This window comes from Chenopodium album, chromosome 7 (assembly GCF_948465745.1).
Source record: "Chenopodium album chromosome 7, dcCheAlbu1.1, whole genome shotgun sequence".
NCBI classification, from domain to species: Eukaryota; Viridiplantae; Streptophyta; class Magnoliopsida; order Caryophyllales; family Amaranthaceae; genus Chenopodium; species Chenopodium album.
Window position 1 is genome coordinate 54,366,857 of NC_137840.1, and position 20,061 is coordinate 54,386,917.

Below are 20,061 nucleotides of genomic sequence, written 5' to 3' on the forward strand. Positions count from 1 at the left end.
CAAGCTTAAATTGACCAGGAACAACATATATAGATGTAAATTATGGTGTCTGAACTACATTGTCCCCAGGGGCGGAGCTACATGTGTGCATGGTGATGCACGTGCACCAGCAGCATCAAAAAATGAAATGAAATTTTAGCCTTTCCTCCTTTTCTTTTACAGTGGCTCCATGGCTGAGATCTTTGAAGTATAGGGTAGAACGGTAGAAGATGAATAGATGATGCAATATTTGAGTTTTAGAATAGGTGTAGGACAGGTGTCTAAGACTTATAGGTCCATAACCTCCACTCCACTATTTATTTAATTTAAAATGCAAAACTTTTTTTAATGTATTTTGAAAGCATAGGAAAAAGTACCAAATGTGGAGTAGAGTAGGAATTTAAAGTTATTTCTTACTACGCAATAGCTTTTAAAATTCTGACATTTACATTTTGATACACTTTTTTTTTTCCTTCTTTTGGCTTTAGAAATTAGTACTCCTACTTGTAAAGTTGTAAGCTGCTTGGGTGGTTTTGCCTAATACTCCTTATGTTTGTTTTTAAGTATCCCATAATAACATGACACACATGTTGAGGTAAAACTTTGATAAAATAAATATATTTTTAATATTAATAATCTACTAATTGAATCGATTTCAATAATTACCCATAAAACTTTATTTTTTCTTAATACGTGCATAATTCATAAACATTAGTCAAATGTGTATAATGAATAGTGCCAAAATGATCAATGGGCACAAAAAAAGAGGAGAGAGAAATAATAATAGACCATAGAATATGGTTTTAAAATATATATAAAATATCAAATTACTAATTAAAATTTAGACACGACATCCGCAACCCGTTTCGTGATAACCGCATCATTTTCGTTATTGCAATTCATGACCGTTACCAATATTGCAACCGAAACCTCATTTTTGATAATTGATGGTGACTCATCATCTCGAAAATCCTGGATCCGCCACTGATTGTCCCTTCAAGAGATGGATAGTCAGTGTATCCAACAACCGGATCAGAAATGTAAAACGTATCCCTGTTATACTTATTTAGAGGCGCATTAAGCTCAAATCTTTTGGGCAAATTCGGATTGGCTGGAAACAAACGACCATAAGCTACAAGATCGGTGTCATCCTTTATCCCAGCCTTATTTCCGTCATCCTTTTTATAACCACCAGCAGCAATGAAAGTGCCATTGAAAGCCTTCCTCATGGGAAGTAAACTATGTAGAGATTCCTTAACCTCGCCAATGGAAGTCAGCCTCGGTTCAATTACGTGGAAATAAAGGATCGGATTCCAAACTTGTTCAGGGCGTTAGCCATGTATACGCCTAAAGCTTCGGGATTTGAGTCTCCTGCTTCCATAAAATCAGCAAAGGGAGTCATTCGAAACCCAACCTTACCTGCACCAATCTCCTTCACTGCTGCTTCAACTACTTCTAGAGCAAATCTACAACGGTTTTCTATAGATCCACCATAATATATAATCTGTTCGGTCATTTACTTTGTCTTTCATAAACTGGTCAATAAGGTATCCAAAAGCACCATGGATTTCAATACCATCAAAACCTATAAAAGATTAGCTTTAGTTAGTTCATGAGACAAAGAAAACATAAAATCATACCTTTTACAAGAATGAAATTTCACTTCTTGCATTAGCCTTAGTAAAAATTGGAATTTCAAATGATCAAGACCTCATTAACTACCATGTTTATTTGACCATCAGTCCATCACATATGGGTGATATTTCACCTTATTACGCACTGCTATATCAAAGACATCATATCATTGAAAAAGTTGTTGAAAGTAAAATCGGACACTTAAATCTATATGAATAGACCAAAATCGAAAGCCAACATCTTATAAGGCCAAACATTATAAAACATAGTGAAAACAAACAAAATTATTCCAACCTACGAAACTTCTTTATGACATTGGAATGAATTTATCATCTCTTATAAAGAAAATGTGTATTATAAGTTTTAATTTAGACAACTAAAATTAGGTGAAGGAAACAATGCCTTTATGGCTTTGTGCCCAACTAATATTTTATATACAAAATATAACTCAATAAAAAATGATATAAACCCTTAGAGGCTTTTGGTATGTAAGTTAGAAATAATGGAGTGGAAAGAAAATAAATAAGGAGAAAGAAATGAATCATTTAACCGTTTTCTTTTTATTTGTTTGGTTTTAAATATGGAAATGAATCACTTAAACCTCACTCTCTTTATTTTTGAAAGGTAACAAATGAGAGGAAAAAGGTAATGGTAATTGTTACCTAGCCCCTTCTAACCAAACCAAACACTTGATAATGTTAATGATTGAATTGAATCCATTTTAACCCTTAAAATACTCTTAGTATATTCTTCCTCGCGCCTGTTCTCTCCTCCAAGACTTGCACCTTATATAAGCTTGTTAGGTCACGGAGGGTTCATCATGGACAATTGGACATTCTCAATGCCATAAGAAAAGGCTTAAATTTTTGTCAAAAAAAAAAAAAAGAAAAGGCTTAAATTATACGTAGTATTTGATTGGCTTTGTAAGCATTTTATCATCACTTAAATAAAGATAGACATATACAGATATGAATAATATTTCCTCTGTTTTTTTATTGCACTGATTTCACGTTTGCTTATCTTATACTCCGAACATTACTTTGACTATTAATATCATTAATTACACTACTGTGAAAAGTATAAAAAGATGATACCTAAAAAATAAAATTCGAGACAAATCTAACTTGATCCACAAAAATATGTTTTTTTTTATGGAAAAATCATAAAAGATAATGGTCAAAGAAAATCATGTCAATAGTGTAAAAGTCTTTATGATACATTAAAAGAAAAATGAAGAAAATATTAAAGGTTATAACAAGTAATTCCTTGCTTAAGATAATGATAAAATGCTACCATCTTGGCATGATTAGAACACATACTCGAAGGTACAACCTCCCACGACATATTTTCAGGTTGATTGAGCGAATACTTACCAGCTTCTATGGCATTCCTAGCAGCAAGTATGTAATCATTCACCACCAAAGGTATCTCATCCGTTGTTAGTCGCCTTGGGGTCGAAAATTTGGACCTTCAGCTGTTGGTGTTAAAGCCTTATCAGTGCAAGAGATTGGAGCTTGGCCATTTGGCTGGAAACCTAGCAACAAGAAGATTTGAGTTAGAAAAAGCTAGGGATAAATACAAAGCACAAGTGAATACTGAATAAATAGGGAAACAAAATACGAAGCACAAGTAAAGTGATCATTGCATAAACCAACCAAAAACAATCAACTTAAAGAAAATTGAAAAAAAATATAAAATGTTCAATCAATGACAACACAACCTAAATATGAGATAAAGTCAATAAATACTTGATGCGAAGCTACATAAGTCATTATGAGAGTAAGTAAAATGAATAGTAAAATGAATAGTAAAATGTATTAAGTCCCTTTTCCAAGATGAAAAATAAGAGAAAAATTAAAACAAAACCACGTAACATGAGAAAGTTAGTTAGTTAGTTATTGAGAATTTAATCCAACTGTAGAAATTAATTATCAGAACACCTCTAAATCTTTGTTTGTAATACCATTCTATCCATTTATATGCTAACAATTCTTTACATTTGAGAAAGATCAATTATATAATTGCTTGATCAATAATATAATTGCCTAATGTTTTATATTTAGCAACTTGAGATAATAATTTTTTTAAAAAAAAAAAAGAAAAAAAAAAGAGTAGGGTTTAGCTATTGACCTTCATTAGAAACTCGTCCAACATGTAATAGTTGACAAAAAAATATACCGCCTTTGGCATGCACAGCATCAACAATTGGTTTCCATGCTTCAACTTGCTCTTTTGTCCATATACCAGGTGTATTTGAGTACCTGCACAATAAAATAGGTTTAAAGCTTAGGGAAGAACGTTTTGATTCTTTTGTCACTAAAGAGTGTGGAGCTAAAGCTAGCGACCTAAGACATACCCTTAAGCGGTGTCAGAAACTCCAGTTGCTTCAGTAATGAGCATACCACCGTTTGATGCCCGTTGGGAGTAATATAGAATTGCATGTGGTTGAGGAACATTTCCATACGACCTTTGTCGAGTCAATGGCGCTAAAACAACCCCAATGATAAAAAAATATCAACTTAATTGTCATATATAAGTATGGCAAATCTAAAATCATTGTTGTATAACTATAAATTCTTCTTAATTATACAACAATGCAAACAAATTAAAATCAAAATGAATTATTAAGCTCACCTATGAGAAAGATGGAAGTTACCCATTTGATAAGGGGTCATGAGAGGGATAATTGCATAAACTAAAGCTATTTTCTTAATTTTCTTTCTTACTTCGTATTATTATTTTCTACAAACATATGAATATGATGAATCATATCAATTCACTGAAATTTATAAGGTTTATGGAGCCAATACTTTATAGGTGAGTTAATTAGTTGGTGTATTGGTAGGGCCAAAAGAATAATTGAATGGTGGCTCTAAAATTTTTTCTCTTCTACATTATTTTTGACATTAAAAACTAGTGTGACCTGATTCTTACTTTTATTAAATTTTGAGATTATATGTATTTTATTTTTATGGGTTTTTTTTCCTTCTTCCCATATAAGACATTGTGATTCGCAAATATATACATTTATTTACTTATTTATAACATGTTTAATTAATTGACTTAGATAATTAAATAATCAGTTTTTAAAAAGATGTTAGGCCGTTGGGTGTTCCAATCTCCTTATTTTTATATGGAATAAAGTTGGTTGTGAGTGGTGATGTGGCGTAATGAAATGTTGAATAGGTAAGGTCCGATCCAATAATAAAAGAGGTATGGTGACACACATCTTTGAATATATTAGTATAATATGAATTTTTTTTATTTTGGAAAATTTAGTATAGATATGATAGAAAGAAAAAGAAGATATAATTGGATGGTGGCTCTAAAAGTGGAGGTTTTTTTTTTTTTATTGCAGAAAAATTGGAGTTAATTATGTTCGGAGTACTAAAGTTCATTAGTAAAAAATTAAAAAGTTCATTAAGTGGCTTTAAAAATGGAATTAATAATTGTTAATACGGTGGAGTATTAAAGTTCATTAAAATAAAAAAGTTCATTAGGCACTGGTTCACTCTAAAAATGGAGCTAATTATTGGTACTAGGTACTTAGTATTAAAGTTCATTAATATAAAAAAAAAAAATTTAAAAACCTCATTAATAATAATAATAAATTAAAAGTTCATTAATTGAGAGAATAATTCAGGTTAATAAAATCTAGTGGATTTCTTTTCCTCAAAAAAAAAAAAAAAATACTACCTCTGTTACATATGTGCAACAAAAACATCGACACCGACTCCTAGACAAAATTTGTATGTGAGTGGTAAATGGAGAGAGAAATATAAAAAAAGCATGTGATGAGGAGAGATATAGAGAGAAATGACAATCACTAAAACGAAAGAAAAATTTGTTGCAAATAAAGTGTACCATCTATTTTTAAGTAAATGTTGCACATAATAGGAAACGGAGGTTGTAAATAAAATCTAGTGGATTTCTTTTTGCTCTAGATCTATTGTACACCTCTGATAGCAGCAATAACATATGCAGGCTATAACATTTGTGTACCTCTCCATTACAATAATGTTTAGGTTAAAACCGTAAACAATTTTTTTTTTCAAAAAAAATAATAACCTTAAACAATTTGTTCAATACTTTGAGTATTTGATCTTTAATTAGTTGTGGGTTGAGGATGAGTTTGGTCTTATTATGTCATCCTTTTATTTCTAAAATTGACATATTTAACTTTCTTTTACTATTTATATATACAAGCTAAGAGACACACACAATGCGTGCGTGTGCAATATAAGTAATCCATCAATCTAGTCAATTTTTTTTGACAATATTAGTCCTTAATTCTAATTAAAAAAATATTAGTACTAAACCATTATCTTTCTTGATGGCACCTCTGTCATCAAAACTCACACTTTCCGCAATTTACAATTTGAAAATCGAGCTTGATTGGATATTGAAAACAAAACCCTTCAAATAACTGACTATTTTCCATAGTTTCACCAATTAAATTGAATGGTCCAACTTGAATTTTAATAACTATGGCATACCATCTTGAAGCCCAACTCCATTATCAACGTCGCAATTCAATAAGAGAATAAAGAAAATTCGCCACTTTGAACTCGAGCTTCCAGCATAAATCCAATCAAGATAACACTGTCAGAGATAGATAAGTAAATAATCTCACAATTACACAAATTTGATGATGAGCATGCCAGTAATTACGTAGATTTCCGTACTTCGATATTTTCCCACAGAAAATATGACCGACTTTCTGACCATGTTTAGTTTGATGTAAAATGAATTCATGGAAATGATTTTTTTCATTTCCTTTGTTTGGTTTGTTAGGGGGGTGGGGGGAAACAATTTTTCCAAGGGTGGAAAATTTCATCCTTAGGTGTCGTTTGGTTGCTATAGGAATTTACTTCCCATAGGAATTTGTATTTCATGGGAATTAAATTCCTACATCAAATTCATGGGAATTGAAGTTGTTTGGTTGGAATGAAGGAAGTTGCAAATCATGGGAATTTTGACTTACCTAGAGGGGTTGGGTAATTAACTTCCCATGTTTTGTGGAAAGTCACAATTCCCATGAATTTGCAATTCCCTCATTTACACTTTTTAATGTCAATCAAACAACTCATCCATTTTCAAATTCCCATAAATTTTCACTTCCCTCATTTTCTTTGTGCAACCAAACAACCCCATAATGAATTAATGATGGAAAACATTTTCCTTCCCAAAATGAGGAAAGCCACAGTTTCCCTCTCCTCCTAACCTCTTTTTTTTACTTCCCTCTCATTCATCCTTACATTTCCACTTCTGTTTTTTTATTTTTCTTGAACTTTTCTTGTATGCAACCAAATAATGGAAAACTAATTTTCAATTGTGCTTTTCCTTGAAAATATATTTTCCATAAAAACTAATTTTCCATTGAAAATGTTTTACATTAAACCAAACGGAGCCTCTACAAGATCTAATACTCCGTAGCACTTGATTTGATACTCAAACTCATATATGACACCGATTAGCCACGCAAAGGATGCAAAGTCTAATCTGATCAATAATTTGACTACTTATTAAAATAATCCCTAAAAACTAGGGTTCTTTGACAATCACTCATCGGTTATCTTATTGTTCCCAAAGACTATAACTTATCCCAGATTCAGGAAACCGGCATCATACAAATTAATACTATTTCGCTTCTAAATTGTTGGAAAATAAATGTTGATTCTAATAATGATAATAGACAAATCAAGAACTTCCCTAGAACAAATTCGATCAACATACTCGAATCAAATATATGTCCTCCTTCGGTTGTGCCGTTGTTTGGTACCCAGTTCCTTAGAAGCAAAATACGCCACCACCGGTATGGGTTTTGCGGTGACGCACGCCCTCTAAGTTTTACACAATGACCTCCACAATTCGTATACCCGAACTCGAAGGTTGGAATTCCTCAAGAACTGTTCACATCTTAAAGGGTAGTTTTGTATTTTATGTGTTTAGGGTTTTTCTTCGAAAGTTATTTTTATTGAAAAGGCTCTTGTTTGTATTTATAAAGTTCCAATACAAGGAAGCCAATAAATACAAACAACCTGTCAGTTTATGATGTGCTCAACTAGGTCCAATTGACAGCCACTCCAAACAATGTCTGACACACACGGTCATGTGGAAGGGTACACGACCGTGTAGATAAGTTCGTCTGCAAAACCACACAACCACGTAGAGTAAGGTACACGACCATGTATGTCACACAGTCGTGTATTACAAGGTACACGACCATGTAGCAGATAGTTGTACAATAATGAGTTTTCAACCAAGGAGTTACTCTCACATGCTCAGCCGGACAAACCAAACGACGATTCAGTCCGAGACAAAACCTTTCCGATTGCATTACTAATTCCAACAAAATTGTCATGCTTATCCATAGATTTGTTACTCCCTCAGTCCTATAATGCTTGGGACGCTGGAGTGGACGTGTAGTTTTTAAAAAATACAAATTTATCTATTTAAAACATTTGTTTATTATATAAAGATATTCTTTTGTATATTTATAAAAGTGGGGGCAGTGAGGAGAGTGAAAATGTAGGATTTAAATTGGTTTTGGGGTTTATGGACCCAAAAAAAGTTTAGGAAAATATTTTTTTTATTAGTGGTCTAATTCCATATTTAGTAACGAATCAAATATTTTGGGACAGACGAAAATAGTAACTGTATCAAGTATTTTGGGACGGAAAAAAGTAGTAACTGTTGTAGTAACTGTTTCAAGTATTATAGGTGTAAGGAATAGTTCAAGCATTATCCCTAGCTTGAACCCCACTGTGATCATACACTAAAGTACGGTGGCGTCCAAAGGGAAAGAAGATAGAGCAAAAGAGTCGCCAACAAGTTTTAGGAACTTGTAAACCGTTCACAAGGTGAAGGTTACACCCCTTAACGATCCAAGAGATCGTTAACTCCAATAGGTTTGGAACCATGACTGGTAGTTCAGGGATGAAGGTACAAATCCAACCTAAAAGAGATTGAACCTGCCCTAATAATAGGCCTCTACTTCATTCTGATCGTATTCATGTGCGCTTTCTGACTAACATGCAATAAATAGGATTAACCCTAAACATGTTTAATCTATGTTAGTTGAATATAATGCACAAATAAATCTATTATTGGCGATCACTTGAATTATAATCAAATTAACCCTAAATAACATTATTAATTATCTTATTAAGCGTTAATACAAGTACCAATTCCCTTTAAACATGCATAAAAGGTGTGATCAAGCAATAACAATAAATCAAGCAACATGATAATAATAATAATAATAATAATAATAATAATAATAATAATAATAATAATAATAATAATAATAATAATAATAATAATAATAATAATAATAATAATAATAATAATAATAATAATAATAATAATCATGTTAAAGCATAATAACAAGATCCTAGGCATGATACTAACAAGATTAATAACAAACCCTAGCATGTCACCAAGCAATAAAAATCAAATATTTAACCCTAACATGATACTAACATGAATATTAGGAAAGAATATAGGAAGCATCGCATCAATCATAATTGTCATATTTGATATTAGAAATTATAGTTATTACCCTAAAAATGATGCTAGGAAGATCAAAACGCCCTAACATGATACTAGGAATCATAATAACAACCAAAACATGATTTCTAAATCATAATATCAATAAAACCATTAAAACACTTACTTGGATGCCTCATACCTCTTTCTAATAACAAAATACACACGTTCGTAACTTCAAGGAAAATAATAATCAAACAATTAAATTAAATAATAATTGAAAGAAATATTTGGGACCAAACCCTCAGAAATTAAAACTTTTCACGTCTAGGGCGAAGGCAACTTTGAATTTGGCTAGGTGCGTCTAGGTCTTGCGGATGCAAAATTTTGTAGAAAAAGCTAGAGAGAGAAGAATTCTTAAAAGCTAGAGAGAATAAGAAAACTAGAGAGTTGATGCTAATTCTTGAGAATGGATGATATTTGATGATCGAAAACGGAGGTTTAAGGAGGCTATTTATAGAGAAAATCAGCCAAACGGATAGAAAAACAAATCAGAGTTTGACGAGAATGAAACAGGTTAGCGCCAGGCGCTAAGGCTAGTGCTAGGCGCTAAGGCTAGTGCCAGGCGCCAGGCGCCAAGCATTAGCGCTAGGCGCTAATCCCTGTTGTCAAGCGCTAACAATTAATCTCACGCATTTTCTTAATTTCTATAGAATTTAGCCGTATAGAAGGGCAAAATCGTATTTTCCTTAAAAACACTCTTTTATTCTGATTAAAACTCCAAAAAGTCAACCAAAGTCAATTTATCAATGCTAATTGAATTAGGAATGAAAAGAATCTTCTAGAAGAATTTAGAAGACTAAAATCAATTCTAATTGCATTAGGAATGATAAATCTATATTAGGCCCTCCTCTAGATCATTGGGCCGCATATAAGAATCAAACCGGGCCCAGTTCAGTATTTTGGCCATAACTTCCCCTTTATACATCGGAAGTGGGCTTATAATACATCGTTGGAAAGCTCTTTTCAAACCCCATCCAACTACACCATTATTATACCCTTTCTATGGACCAAACCAAACTGGAGTGTCTGTTTTCTTAAAAATAGGTTTTCAAAAATATAGAGAAGAGAAAAGAATTAAAAACTATCCACAACACTAGACCTTCCACACTTTCACTTCATTCGATTATGATTCGATGTGAAAGATACTCATCACCGGGTTTGGTTTTGGGGAGACACAAATTGGTGTCTACAGAAGCCCCCACTTTGACTGAGTTTAGAGAAACGCAGGTTTCGAAAACAAAAGTCAAAGTAGCGATAGGGACGTAGAATGATTCAGAACGTTCTGCGATCCTAAATCATTCTTGTAACGCCGATACCAGCAAACTAGCGTTAGTTAAACAGATAAAAGAGTTAAGAAACGCGTATCTTACACCGTCGAGCACACGTCTCTGAAAGTAACCGATTTGTTTCTGCATTATTGTATTTTTGATAACCTTCCGCAAGCTAGGGAACGCCATCCTGCTGTTTGTTTTGACGACCTTCTGTAAGCTAGAGAATGTCGCCTGAAGATTGCTATGCTTGTAACTGCCTCCAATTCCTCCATGATAGACTTCTGCAAGCTAGAGAACCCCATCGAAGATTGCTTCACTTGAAATGACCTTCTAGCACTTTGTGACCATCTTCCGCAAGCCAGGGAACACGATCAAAGATAACTTCGCTTGAAATCACCTCCAGCTGTTTGTGACAACTCTCTACAAGCTAGGGAACGCTGTCGAAGATATCCTCGCCTGAAGGTATCCTCATTTGTTGCGATAATATTCCGAGGAAAATTATCGAAGAGCCACGCCTGTAGATCTTTAAAGCTCGCTTGAACTTTGCTTCCGCTATGCCAGTACATCGGCGCTTTTACTGCTTTTGAACCTGTATGTCGGTGCCTACTGAATTGTGAACCAGTATGTCGGTGCTTCTGCTGTATAAACCATTATGTCGGTGCTTTTGCAATGAGCCAATGCTTAGGCGCTTTAAGCTAAGTGAGACGATCATTCATCAGGTTGATCACTTTATGCAATTGTAATCACGCCGATTACTAAATCATGTCAAATTGCTTAGAGGGGCTAGCTGGTGTACCAAGGAACCCAAAATGTTGTAAGAGGTCGAAATAACCGCACTGAGTGGCTGAGCGTTCTTTCGCCACTGAAATTCTGTTGGCGCCACATATTTGGCTCTAGCGCCAGGCGCTAAACCTTATCCTCTGGCGCCAAGGCCTGTCGCTTGGCGCTAGGGTCGGGATTTTCATATATACCCCTTTCTTCGTCATTTCCGCTGCTGCTGCTGCTTGCTTTTGCTCGAGAAATCGCCGGTGAAGCTCAATTCACTCGTTCTTGCTTGTTTCTCAACAGAATTTGCTCAAATTTGTTGCAAATCAAAGCTTCTTTCATCTAATTTCCCGATCTATGTAAGTTTTCTCCAAACTCACTCCGGTTTTGATGAATTTTGCACATGTTTGTTCACGAATTTCTTAAAAATTCAAAGTTTATAATGCTTAATTCACTTTGTTTGTCATTTTTTATGCCATAAAATTGCTTGATTATGTCTATATATTTCCTTGAGAGTAATTTGAGACTTGTTTGACTCAATTTGGTGAAGAAACGAACAAATCACCATTGTTGGACCTCTTAAGGTCGGGAATACAATGTGGCTTGTTCTTGATGTTTTTGCTAGCAATTCTTGTCCAATTTGTCACAATAATTACCATAGTATTGCAAGAAATTGTTTGGATGCTTGAAAATGCTGTGTATGCTCAATTTGAAATTGTGCTATGTTTTTAGTACCACGTACTCTGTTTTTTGTGAACATAGTATCATGCGGCTAGGCGAACCTTAGATACTACAGAACCTTAATTTATGATGATTTTGCACAATGTAGCATGGCTAGACAGCGAGGTTCTGGTTCACGGTCCCGAGACGCACGACGGGAGCATGAGCCCGTAGAGGAGGACGCCGACCCATCCACTTCTCTTGGTCCCCTCCCTAAGTGGGATGAGCGGATTCTGTACTTCTCCCCTGTCCACCATATTTCTGAGAGGGTGCGACGTGGGATCACGGTTGGTAGGACGCGCTACCACGGCTCAGGCTGCGATACCCTGGGCGACCTGTACAAGATGCATATCAGTGTCGATGGAGAGGTGAGACTTCTCTGGGAGTCTTGCGGCTTGACTGCACTGTTTGAGACTTCGGAGGCCATGATTGCCTCTAGCGGGGGTCACCACGTGGCTTGTGCCCTGGTGGAGTTCTTTTAGGACACCACCAACACTTTCCACTTCCCTTAGGGTGAGATGATGGTCACACTGACCGACTTCAGTCTCATTACGGGACTGGAGTTTAGTTCTACTGCGCTGTCGTTCGACAACGAGATTAGTAGGTTCTCTCATGAGGTTGAGGAGCTGTTGGGTCCGATTGTTGTTCGGGCTCGTGCTGAGGTAGAGTCGACTCAGTTTAGCGCTAAAGGCATTTGTCGATCGACTTTAGCGGCGGCTTTCGAGGATGATGCGACCACCCGAGAGCAGCGGGTGCGCATCTTTGTGCTTATCTTGCTGTCAGGGACGTTTTCCCCTTACAAGGGTAGTAGAGTGCTGCTTTACTACCTACCTGCGGTCCGTGGTCTTCACTTGATCGGGACTTATGACTGGGCCAGCTTGGCCTATGCTGACTTTGTTTACTGCTTATGTCCTAGATAAAATCATCTCGGTATGGTTCTTTGCATAGTTGAATACTTTCGTATTACCTTTAGTAGATTCTTATCTGATAGGCGTGCTTCGCAGGAGCCTGACGTGCAGTACCAGCCGTGGATCGGCTTGGTTGTCCCTGGGTTAGCTGTGCAGTATACCGCTGAGCGTCGCTACTTCTTAGGGACATATGGAGCGATTTCATATCTTGGAGAGAGGGTTGCTATTTAGCATTCCTCGGACACTTTCATCGTTCTTGCTCCTCCGCTGCGTCATATGTTCAATGGCGCGAGGTTGGTGAGCATGTCAGAGAGAGCTGGTACCCCTTGGCGATCTTATACGATCCCTGGGCGGTGCTATGAGGAGGAGCTGCTGCCCCTGTTAGCTCCAGTCCCTGTTCTGGCTGAGGAGGTGGCGGTATGATTTTCATTTTTTACCTTTTGTTAAGTAGCCCCTAAGTAATATTTTACTGACTTTGATTTGCTTTCGTCAGGCTGGACCTACTGAGTTCGTGCCACCTCGTATGTCCACCCATTATCAGGGGACATACAGGTCGATTAAGGAGATAATCCCTCCGGCACCTGAGGACGAGCGCTTCGTGGAGCGGTCGATTCCTCGCCACTAGACTCGAGTAAGCTTTATTTATTTGCAATTTTGTTCATGTATGTTATGCATTATTACTGACTTTATTTCTTTGACAATTCTCGCGGGAGGTGGGAACGGCGATGGCACGGTGTATAGATGCCTTCCGGAGCCAGCTCATTCGGATGAGGAATGTGGCTACGTGTCGTCGTGACGACGCCGTTCAGGAGGTAGTTTTCCTTTTTTTTTGCATTATTGCTTCTATTTTGATTGTTTCTTGACTTAGTTTCTTCTTGCAGGGTCAGCCCATTCCTTCTCGTACCCGGATGAGACCTGAGGTGCGGAGAGACCCGGCGAGGTCTAGCTCGAGACGTCGCTGTACTAGCTCTAAGGTCGGGGTGGTCGTTCTGAGGCTGCTCGGACCGTGGCACTGGAGGGCTCGGGCTCTTCGTCTGAGGGTGCACGTGCTGCGCCGGTAGGCCAGGGAGAGGATACCTTGGCTCTTAGAGGTAGTGGGATGTACGAGGTCAGCTCGTCATCGCAGCAGCCTCTGCAGCCTCAGGGTGACCTGGGTGGACGGGTTCTGAGCTGAGTTTTCCACCTCCCAAGGAGACTGGAGCTGGAGCTGGTGGAGAGGTTACTCCTCGTACTGCGCATTTTTATGACATGATGGGCGTCTCTCATCATCTGCGTACTCCGGCACCGTAGTTTATACCTGCTTTTTTTTTTTACTTTGTATAGAACTTTGCCTTTATTAGACTCATTTATTTAGACATATTTGTATATACATACCACTATGAGTTAATTTATTTAGCATTTATTTATTATTTTTTATGTGCATATTTGTGTGTGCAAAGAATTGTGATAATTAATAATTTTGCACAAAAATTCCGTCATTTTTATTATTGATGGAGGGTATCCGACTTTTTCCCCAAAAAAGAAAATGAAAAATAAAAATATTGGATTTACAAAAAACTTAAAAATTAAGTCTAAATAAAATCCAAAAAATATAATTAATGTAATTGGGATATTGAATTAAGAAAAAGGGGTATAAAAAGGATAAAAAGAAATCGTAAAGTTATTGTTCAGACTCGAATCAGCAAAAAACGCGGTTTTTGAAAAGCTCGCTTGTAAGATACGTCAGGGCCACCTGGCACCACGCATTTTGTTTTAGCGCCAGACACTAATTCTTAGCGCTTGGCGCCAGGCTCTGGCGTTAGGCGCCAGAGTCTGTCATCTGGCGCAGATGAGCGCTGACTCCGAATCCTTTCCGGATTGAAACAGTGCCGATGTTGTGTATAAATATCCCCCTGATCAGCCGATTTTCTTCATAATTTCAGCAGATTAAATATAGTCTTAGCTTTTGAAAAAATAATAATCATGTCTTTAATCACGAAGAGTTTTACCAACTTCACTCATGAATGTTGTCGGTCTCTAACTGCAAAGGAAAGAAAAGAATTAGACTTTTTTCATATGGGGGGTATTTATGGTGTCAAGGGGGTATATCTTGATATAGACTTTATTCATACTGCCTTAGAATATTTGGATGTAGATACTCATTGTTTTAGACTAAAGTGTGATGAAATTAGCCTTTTGCCGGAAGAATTCGGTGCTATCTTAGGCTTCCCTGCATTAGATCTTGCAGTCATACCTAGAATAAATGAATACTATTATAAGGATTTTGAGTGCTTCTTTAATTTAAAAGACAAAGATCTAACAAATATAGTAGATGGTAGCATAGTTAATTTGAAAGAATTTGCTCGCCATTATTTTGATAGACCTTATTCTGAGTCTTTTCATGTTTATAGAAGAAGGGCTTTTCTCTTTTGTATGCTTAACCAATATCTTCTCACTAGTGGTAGAACTAATGAGGGTCAAGCAATTATATTAAATGCTTAGTCTTGATGAATTGAAAAGAAATCCAAAAGCATCTTTTCGGGGCTCTCCAATTTTATTGCAGGTAGAAAAATAATATTATTAATTACAGAAATCAAAAACATATTTTTGTATAGTAATATTGACTTATTTGCATTGAATTTTTTGCAGATGTGGCTAATGGAGAGACTAGGATTAATTAGTCCTCCCGACAACGTTGAAAAATACACTCCAAATTGCTTTGTGAGAAGGAAGAAACACTTCTCTAAGATGGGGCGCCATGAGTGGAAGAAAGTCTTTGCCTCTTGCAACTTTGCCATCAAGTGGGTCATCCCTTGGTGGAAAATAGAGAAGATGGTTGGTGTCAACAAGCAACCCTTCTGCCGTCTTTCAAGCTTATCCAAGATGACTTTTTATTATCCCTGTAGGGTAAAAAGACAGTACGACCTACTTCAAACAATTCCTTCAGGGGATCTTCGTCGTCCCTATGAATTCCCTGTTTCCCAAGAAGTAGAAAAATTTTATGCTTATTGGAGCGCTAGACCTTTATGGGAAGTGATTACCCAAAAGGTTCCTCCTTCCTTCCTTCCCCAATGATGTGAAGAAGTGGCTTCTCAAGAAACCTTCAAAGTACATGATGAAAAATCACAGTAAAACTGATGTGAAGAGTCGTCTAGATGACGAAGTGATTCCCGTTAAGGAACTCTTGGGTGAAAAGGTTGAATTCAAAACACCTACGATGCCTAAGAAGAAGAGCTCTACAAAGGATAAAGGGAAAAGAAAAGCTGACACTTCAGAGAAGAAGGCTTGGGTAGAGAAGAAACATGGAGTCCTAGCTAAGGGAGAAACTATTTATTTACTCCAAAATTGAATGTAGGTCCTCTAAAGGATGCCTACTAGCTAAAGTCATGGATGATGAAGAGGATTCAGACAAAAATTGGAAGAGAGTAAAGAAAGAGAAAAAAAATTAAAGCATTGCTTAACTTTCAATTATTACACTTAGTATTAAATTTAAAGTTAATTTGTTTAAGCTTTATTTAAATTCCATCAATAATGTAATTTGTTAGTTTATTTTATTAATGAAATTTCAGCTTTTAATTAAATCATCTCCTTTAAATTTAGTTTATTAAAGCAATGAAAACTGAAAATTTAATTTTTCAAAAAAAAATTCGAGTACGGAAGTCAAAAATTTTCCTAAAATCACCGAAATATTCCCAGGTACTCCCAGAAAAAAATGGCGCCGCTTTTTCATGACTGGCGCCAGCTGCGGCGGTCTGGCGTCAGGCGACGGGCACTGTCGTCTGGCGCTAGAGTTAATCGGCTGGCGACAGAATGTTTTCTGTGACGCCGATGCTTCGTCGAATTTCTGTCGAATTTATTTTTAAGTCTGGGATGCGAGGTTTGCAAAAAGTAAAGTGGCCGCACCCGTAAAGGGTTGCCTATGTATCCTTTCTTAAGGAATCAGGCGAAACGTAGCTCTCTTGAGTATCCTACTCAAGTAATTATGGGTAGTATTTTTTAAGTTGGTCAAGAGTTGTCATGTTCGAGAACTCATTTCCATCCATATCAGTTAATTTTGCTGCACCTCCTGATAGGATTGTTTTGACAATATAGGGTCCAGACCAATTAGGCCTAAATTTTCCCCTTGGATCTAAAACATTCTTCCTTAATGCTTTTAATACCAAGTCTCCTACTTTGATGTTTCTTGTCTTGACCTTCTTATTAAAATGCCTAGCCACATGAGTTTGTTAGCATTGAGTATGATGTAGAGCTTCTAGTCGTTTTTCATCAAGTAGAATTTTCTCCTCATATCTCGCCCTAGTCCACTCAACTTCATCGAGTTTGATTTCTAATGCAATGCGTAGAGATGGTATCTCTAGCTCTACAGGTTGTACGACATCCATTCCATAAACCAAGGAAAATAGCGTATTTCCTGTTGATGTGCGAATTTACGTGCGATAAACCCATAGTGCAAAAGGAGTTTGTCAGGCCAATCCTTGTAATTTTCTGTCATTTTCTCGATGATAGTTGTAGGGAATATTTCAAGAGTTAATCCCTAGCTCGAACCCCACTGTGATCATACACTAAAGTACGGTGGCGTCCAAAGGGAAAGAAGCTAGAGCAAAAGAGTCGCCAACAAGTTTTTTGGGAACTTGTAAACCGTTCACGAGGTGAAGGTTACACCCCTTAGCGATCCAAGAGATCGTCAACTCCATAAGGTCTTGAACCAAATAGGGTTCGGGGATGAAGGTACAAATCCAAACTAAAAGAGATTGAATCTGCCCTAATAATAGGCCTCTACTTTATTCAGATCGTATTCATGTGCGTTTTTTCACTAACATGCAATCAATAGGATTACCCTAAACCTGTTTAATCTATGCTGGTTGAATTTAATGCACAAATAAATCTATTATTGGAGATCACTTGAATTATAATCAAATTAACCCTAAACAAGATTATAAATTATCTTATTAAGCGTGATTACAAGTACAAATTCCCTTTAAACATGCATAAAATGCGTGATCAAGCAATAACAATAAATAATCAAGCAACATAATAATAAGCATCAAAAATAATAATAATAATAATAATAATAACAATAATATTCATGATCATGTTAAAGCATAATAATAGCAAGATCCTAGGCATGATACTAACAAGATTAATAACAAACCCTAGCATGTCACTAAGCAATAAAAATCAAAGCTTTAACCCTAACATGATACTAACAATCATAAATATTAGAAAGAACATAAAAGGCATCATAACAATCATACTTGGTATTAAAGTTACCCTAGACATGATACTAGGAATATCATAATAACAACCTAAACATGATATCTACATCATAACATCAATAAAACCATTAAAGCACTTACTTTGATGCCTCGTACCTCTTTCTAATAACAAAATACACACGTTAGTAACTTTAAGGAAAATCATAAAGCAACAATTAAATTAAATAATAATTGAATGAGAGATTTGGGACCAAACCCTCAGAAATTAAACCTTTCACGTCTAGGGCGAAGGCAAATTCGAATATAGCTAGGTGTATCTAGATCTAATGAATGCGGAATTTTGTATTTGAGAGAAGGCTAGTTTAGAAAAGAGAGAGAGAGAGTAATCAAGAGAAACTTGATGAGAGTTGGTGATTGTCGGTGAAAACTGATGATTGTTGATGAATGAAAACGGAGTTTTACGACGTTATTTATAATGAAAATCAGCCAAAAAGATAAAATATCAAAACAGAGTTCTGGCGTAAATAAAATTGAATTAGCGCCAATGCTGGCTATTGGCGCCAGACGCCAACATTAGCGCCAGGCGCCAATGCTAGCGCCAGGCGCCAAGCGTAACGCCAGGCGCTACAGCTGGTGTTTGGCGCTGATCTGAAATTCACGCGTTTTCTTAAAATCAGATAAAAATTGCCGTACAAGAGGATAAAAACGTATTTTCCTCAAAATATGTTCTTTGATTTTAATTAAAACTCTGAACAGTCAACAAAAGTCAATTTATCAATGCTAATTGAATTAGGAATGAAAAGAACCTTCTAGAAGAATCTAGAAGACTAAAACCATTCCTAATTGCATTAGGAATGATAAATCTATATTAGGCCCTCCCCTAGATCATTGGGCCTCATATAAGGCTCAAACCGGACCCAGTTCAGTAATTTGGCCATAACTTCCTCAATACTTATCGGAATTGGGCTTATAATATATCGTTGGAAAGCTCTTGTCAATCCCCATCCCACTACACTACTATTGGACCCATATCATGGAGCAGCCAAACTGGATTGGCTGTTTTCTTAAAATAAGTTTTCAAAAACAGAGAGAATAGAAAAGAAATTAAAACTATCCGCAACACTAAACTTTCCACACTTTCACTTCATTCGATTATGATTCGACGTGAAAGGTACTCATCACCGGGTTTGGTTTTGGGGAAACACAAATGGGTGTCTACAGAAGCCCGCACTTTGACTGAGTTTGGAGAAACGCAAGTTTCGAAAACAAAAGTCAAAGTATCGATAGGGGCGGAGAATGATTCAGAACGTTCTGCGATCCTAAATCACTCTTGCAATGCCGATACCTGCAAAACTAGCGTTAGTTAAACAGATAAAAGAGTTAAGAAACGGGTATCTTGCACCGTCGAGCACACGTCTCTGAAAGTAACCGATTTGTTGCTGCTTCCTTGTTTTGATGACCTCCTTCCAAGAGAACGCCATCCCGCTTGAAAACCGCTACGCTTGTAACTGCTTCCAATATTGAAGACTTCTTCGCTTGAAACGATCCTCCTCTGCTTTGATAATATTCCACATCCAAGGGAATACTATCGAAGACAACTTCGCCTGAAACCACCTTCAGTTGCTTTTTGACAACTTTCCACAATCTATGGAACGCCGTCTTGCTGTTTCGATGTTCACTCGTCTCTGAACAAAGAGCTTATTTTTTTAGGATATGTTCACGCGCCTCTGAACAAAGAGCTTTGATTGATATACCCACGTGTCTCTGAGCAAAAGAGCTTGATGATATGTCCACGGGTCTCTTAACAAAGAGCTTTTGATTGATATTCCCACACGTCTCTGGAGCAAAAGAGCTTGATGATATGTCCACGCGTCTCTGAACAAAAGAGCTTTTGATGATATGTCCACGCATCTCTGGAGCAAAAGAGTTTGAATATATGATGAAAATGTCCACGCGTCTCTGAACAAAAGAGCTTTGAATGATATGTCCACGCGTCTCTGAACAAAAGAGCTTTGAAAGGAATGTCCACGCGTC

At 36.4% G+C, this 20,061-nt stretch overlaps 1 pseudogene; it reads right to left on the bottom strand.

Moving 5' to 3' along the window:
* Positions 1 to 887: 887 nt before the first annotated feature.
* LOC145640317 (putative 12-oxophytodienoate reductase 11) lies at positions 888 to 4,274 on the bottom strand (annotated as a pseudogene).
* Between the last annotated feature and the right edge of the window lie 15,787 nt (positions 4,275 to 20,061).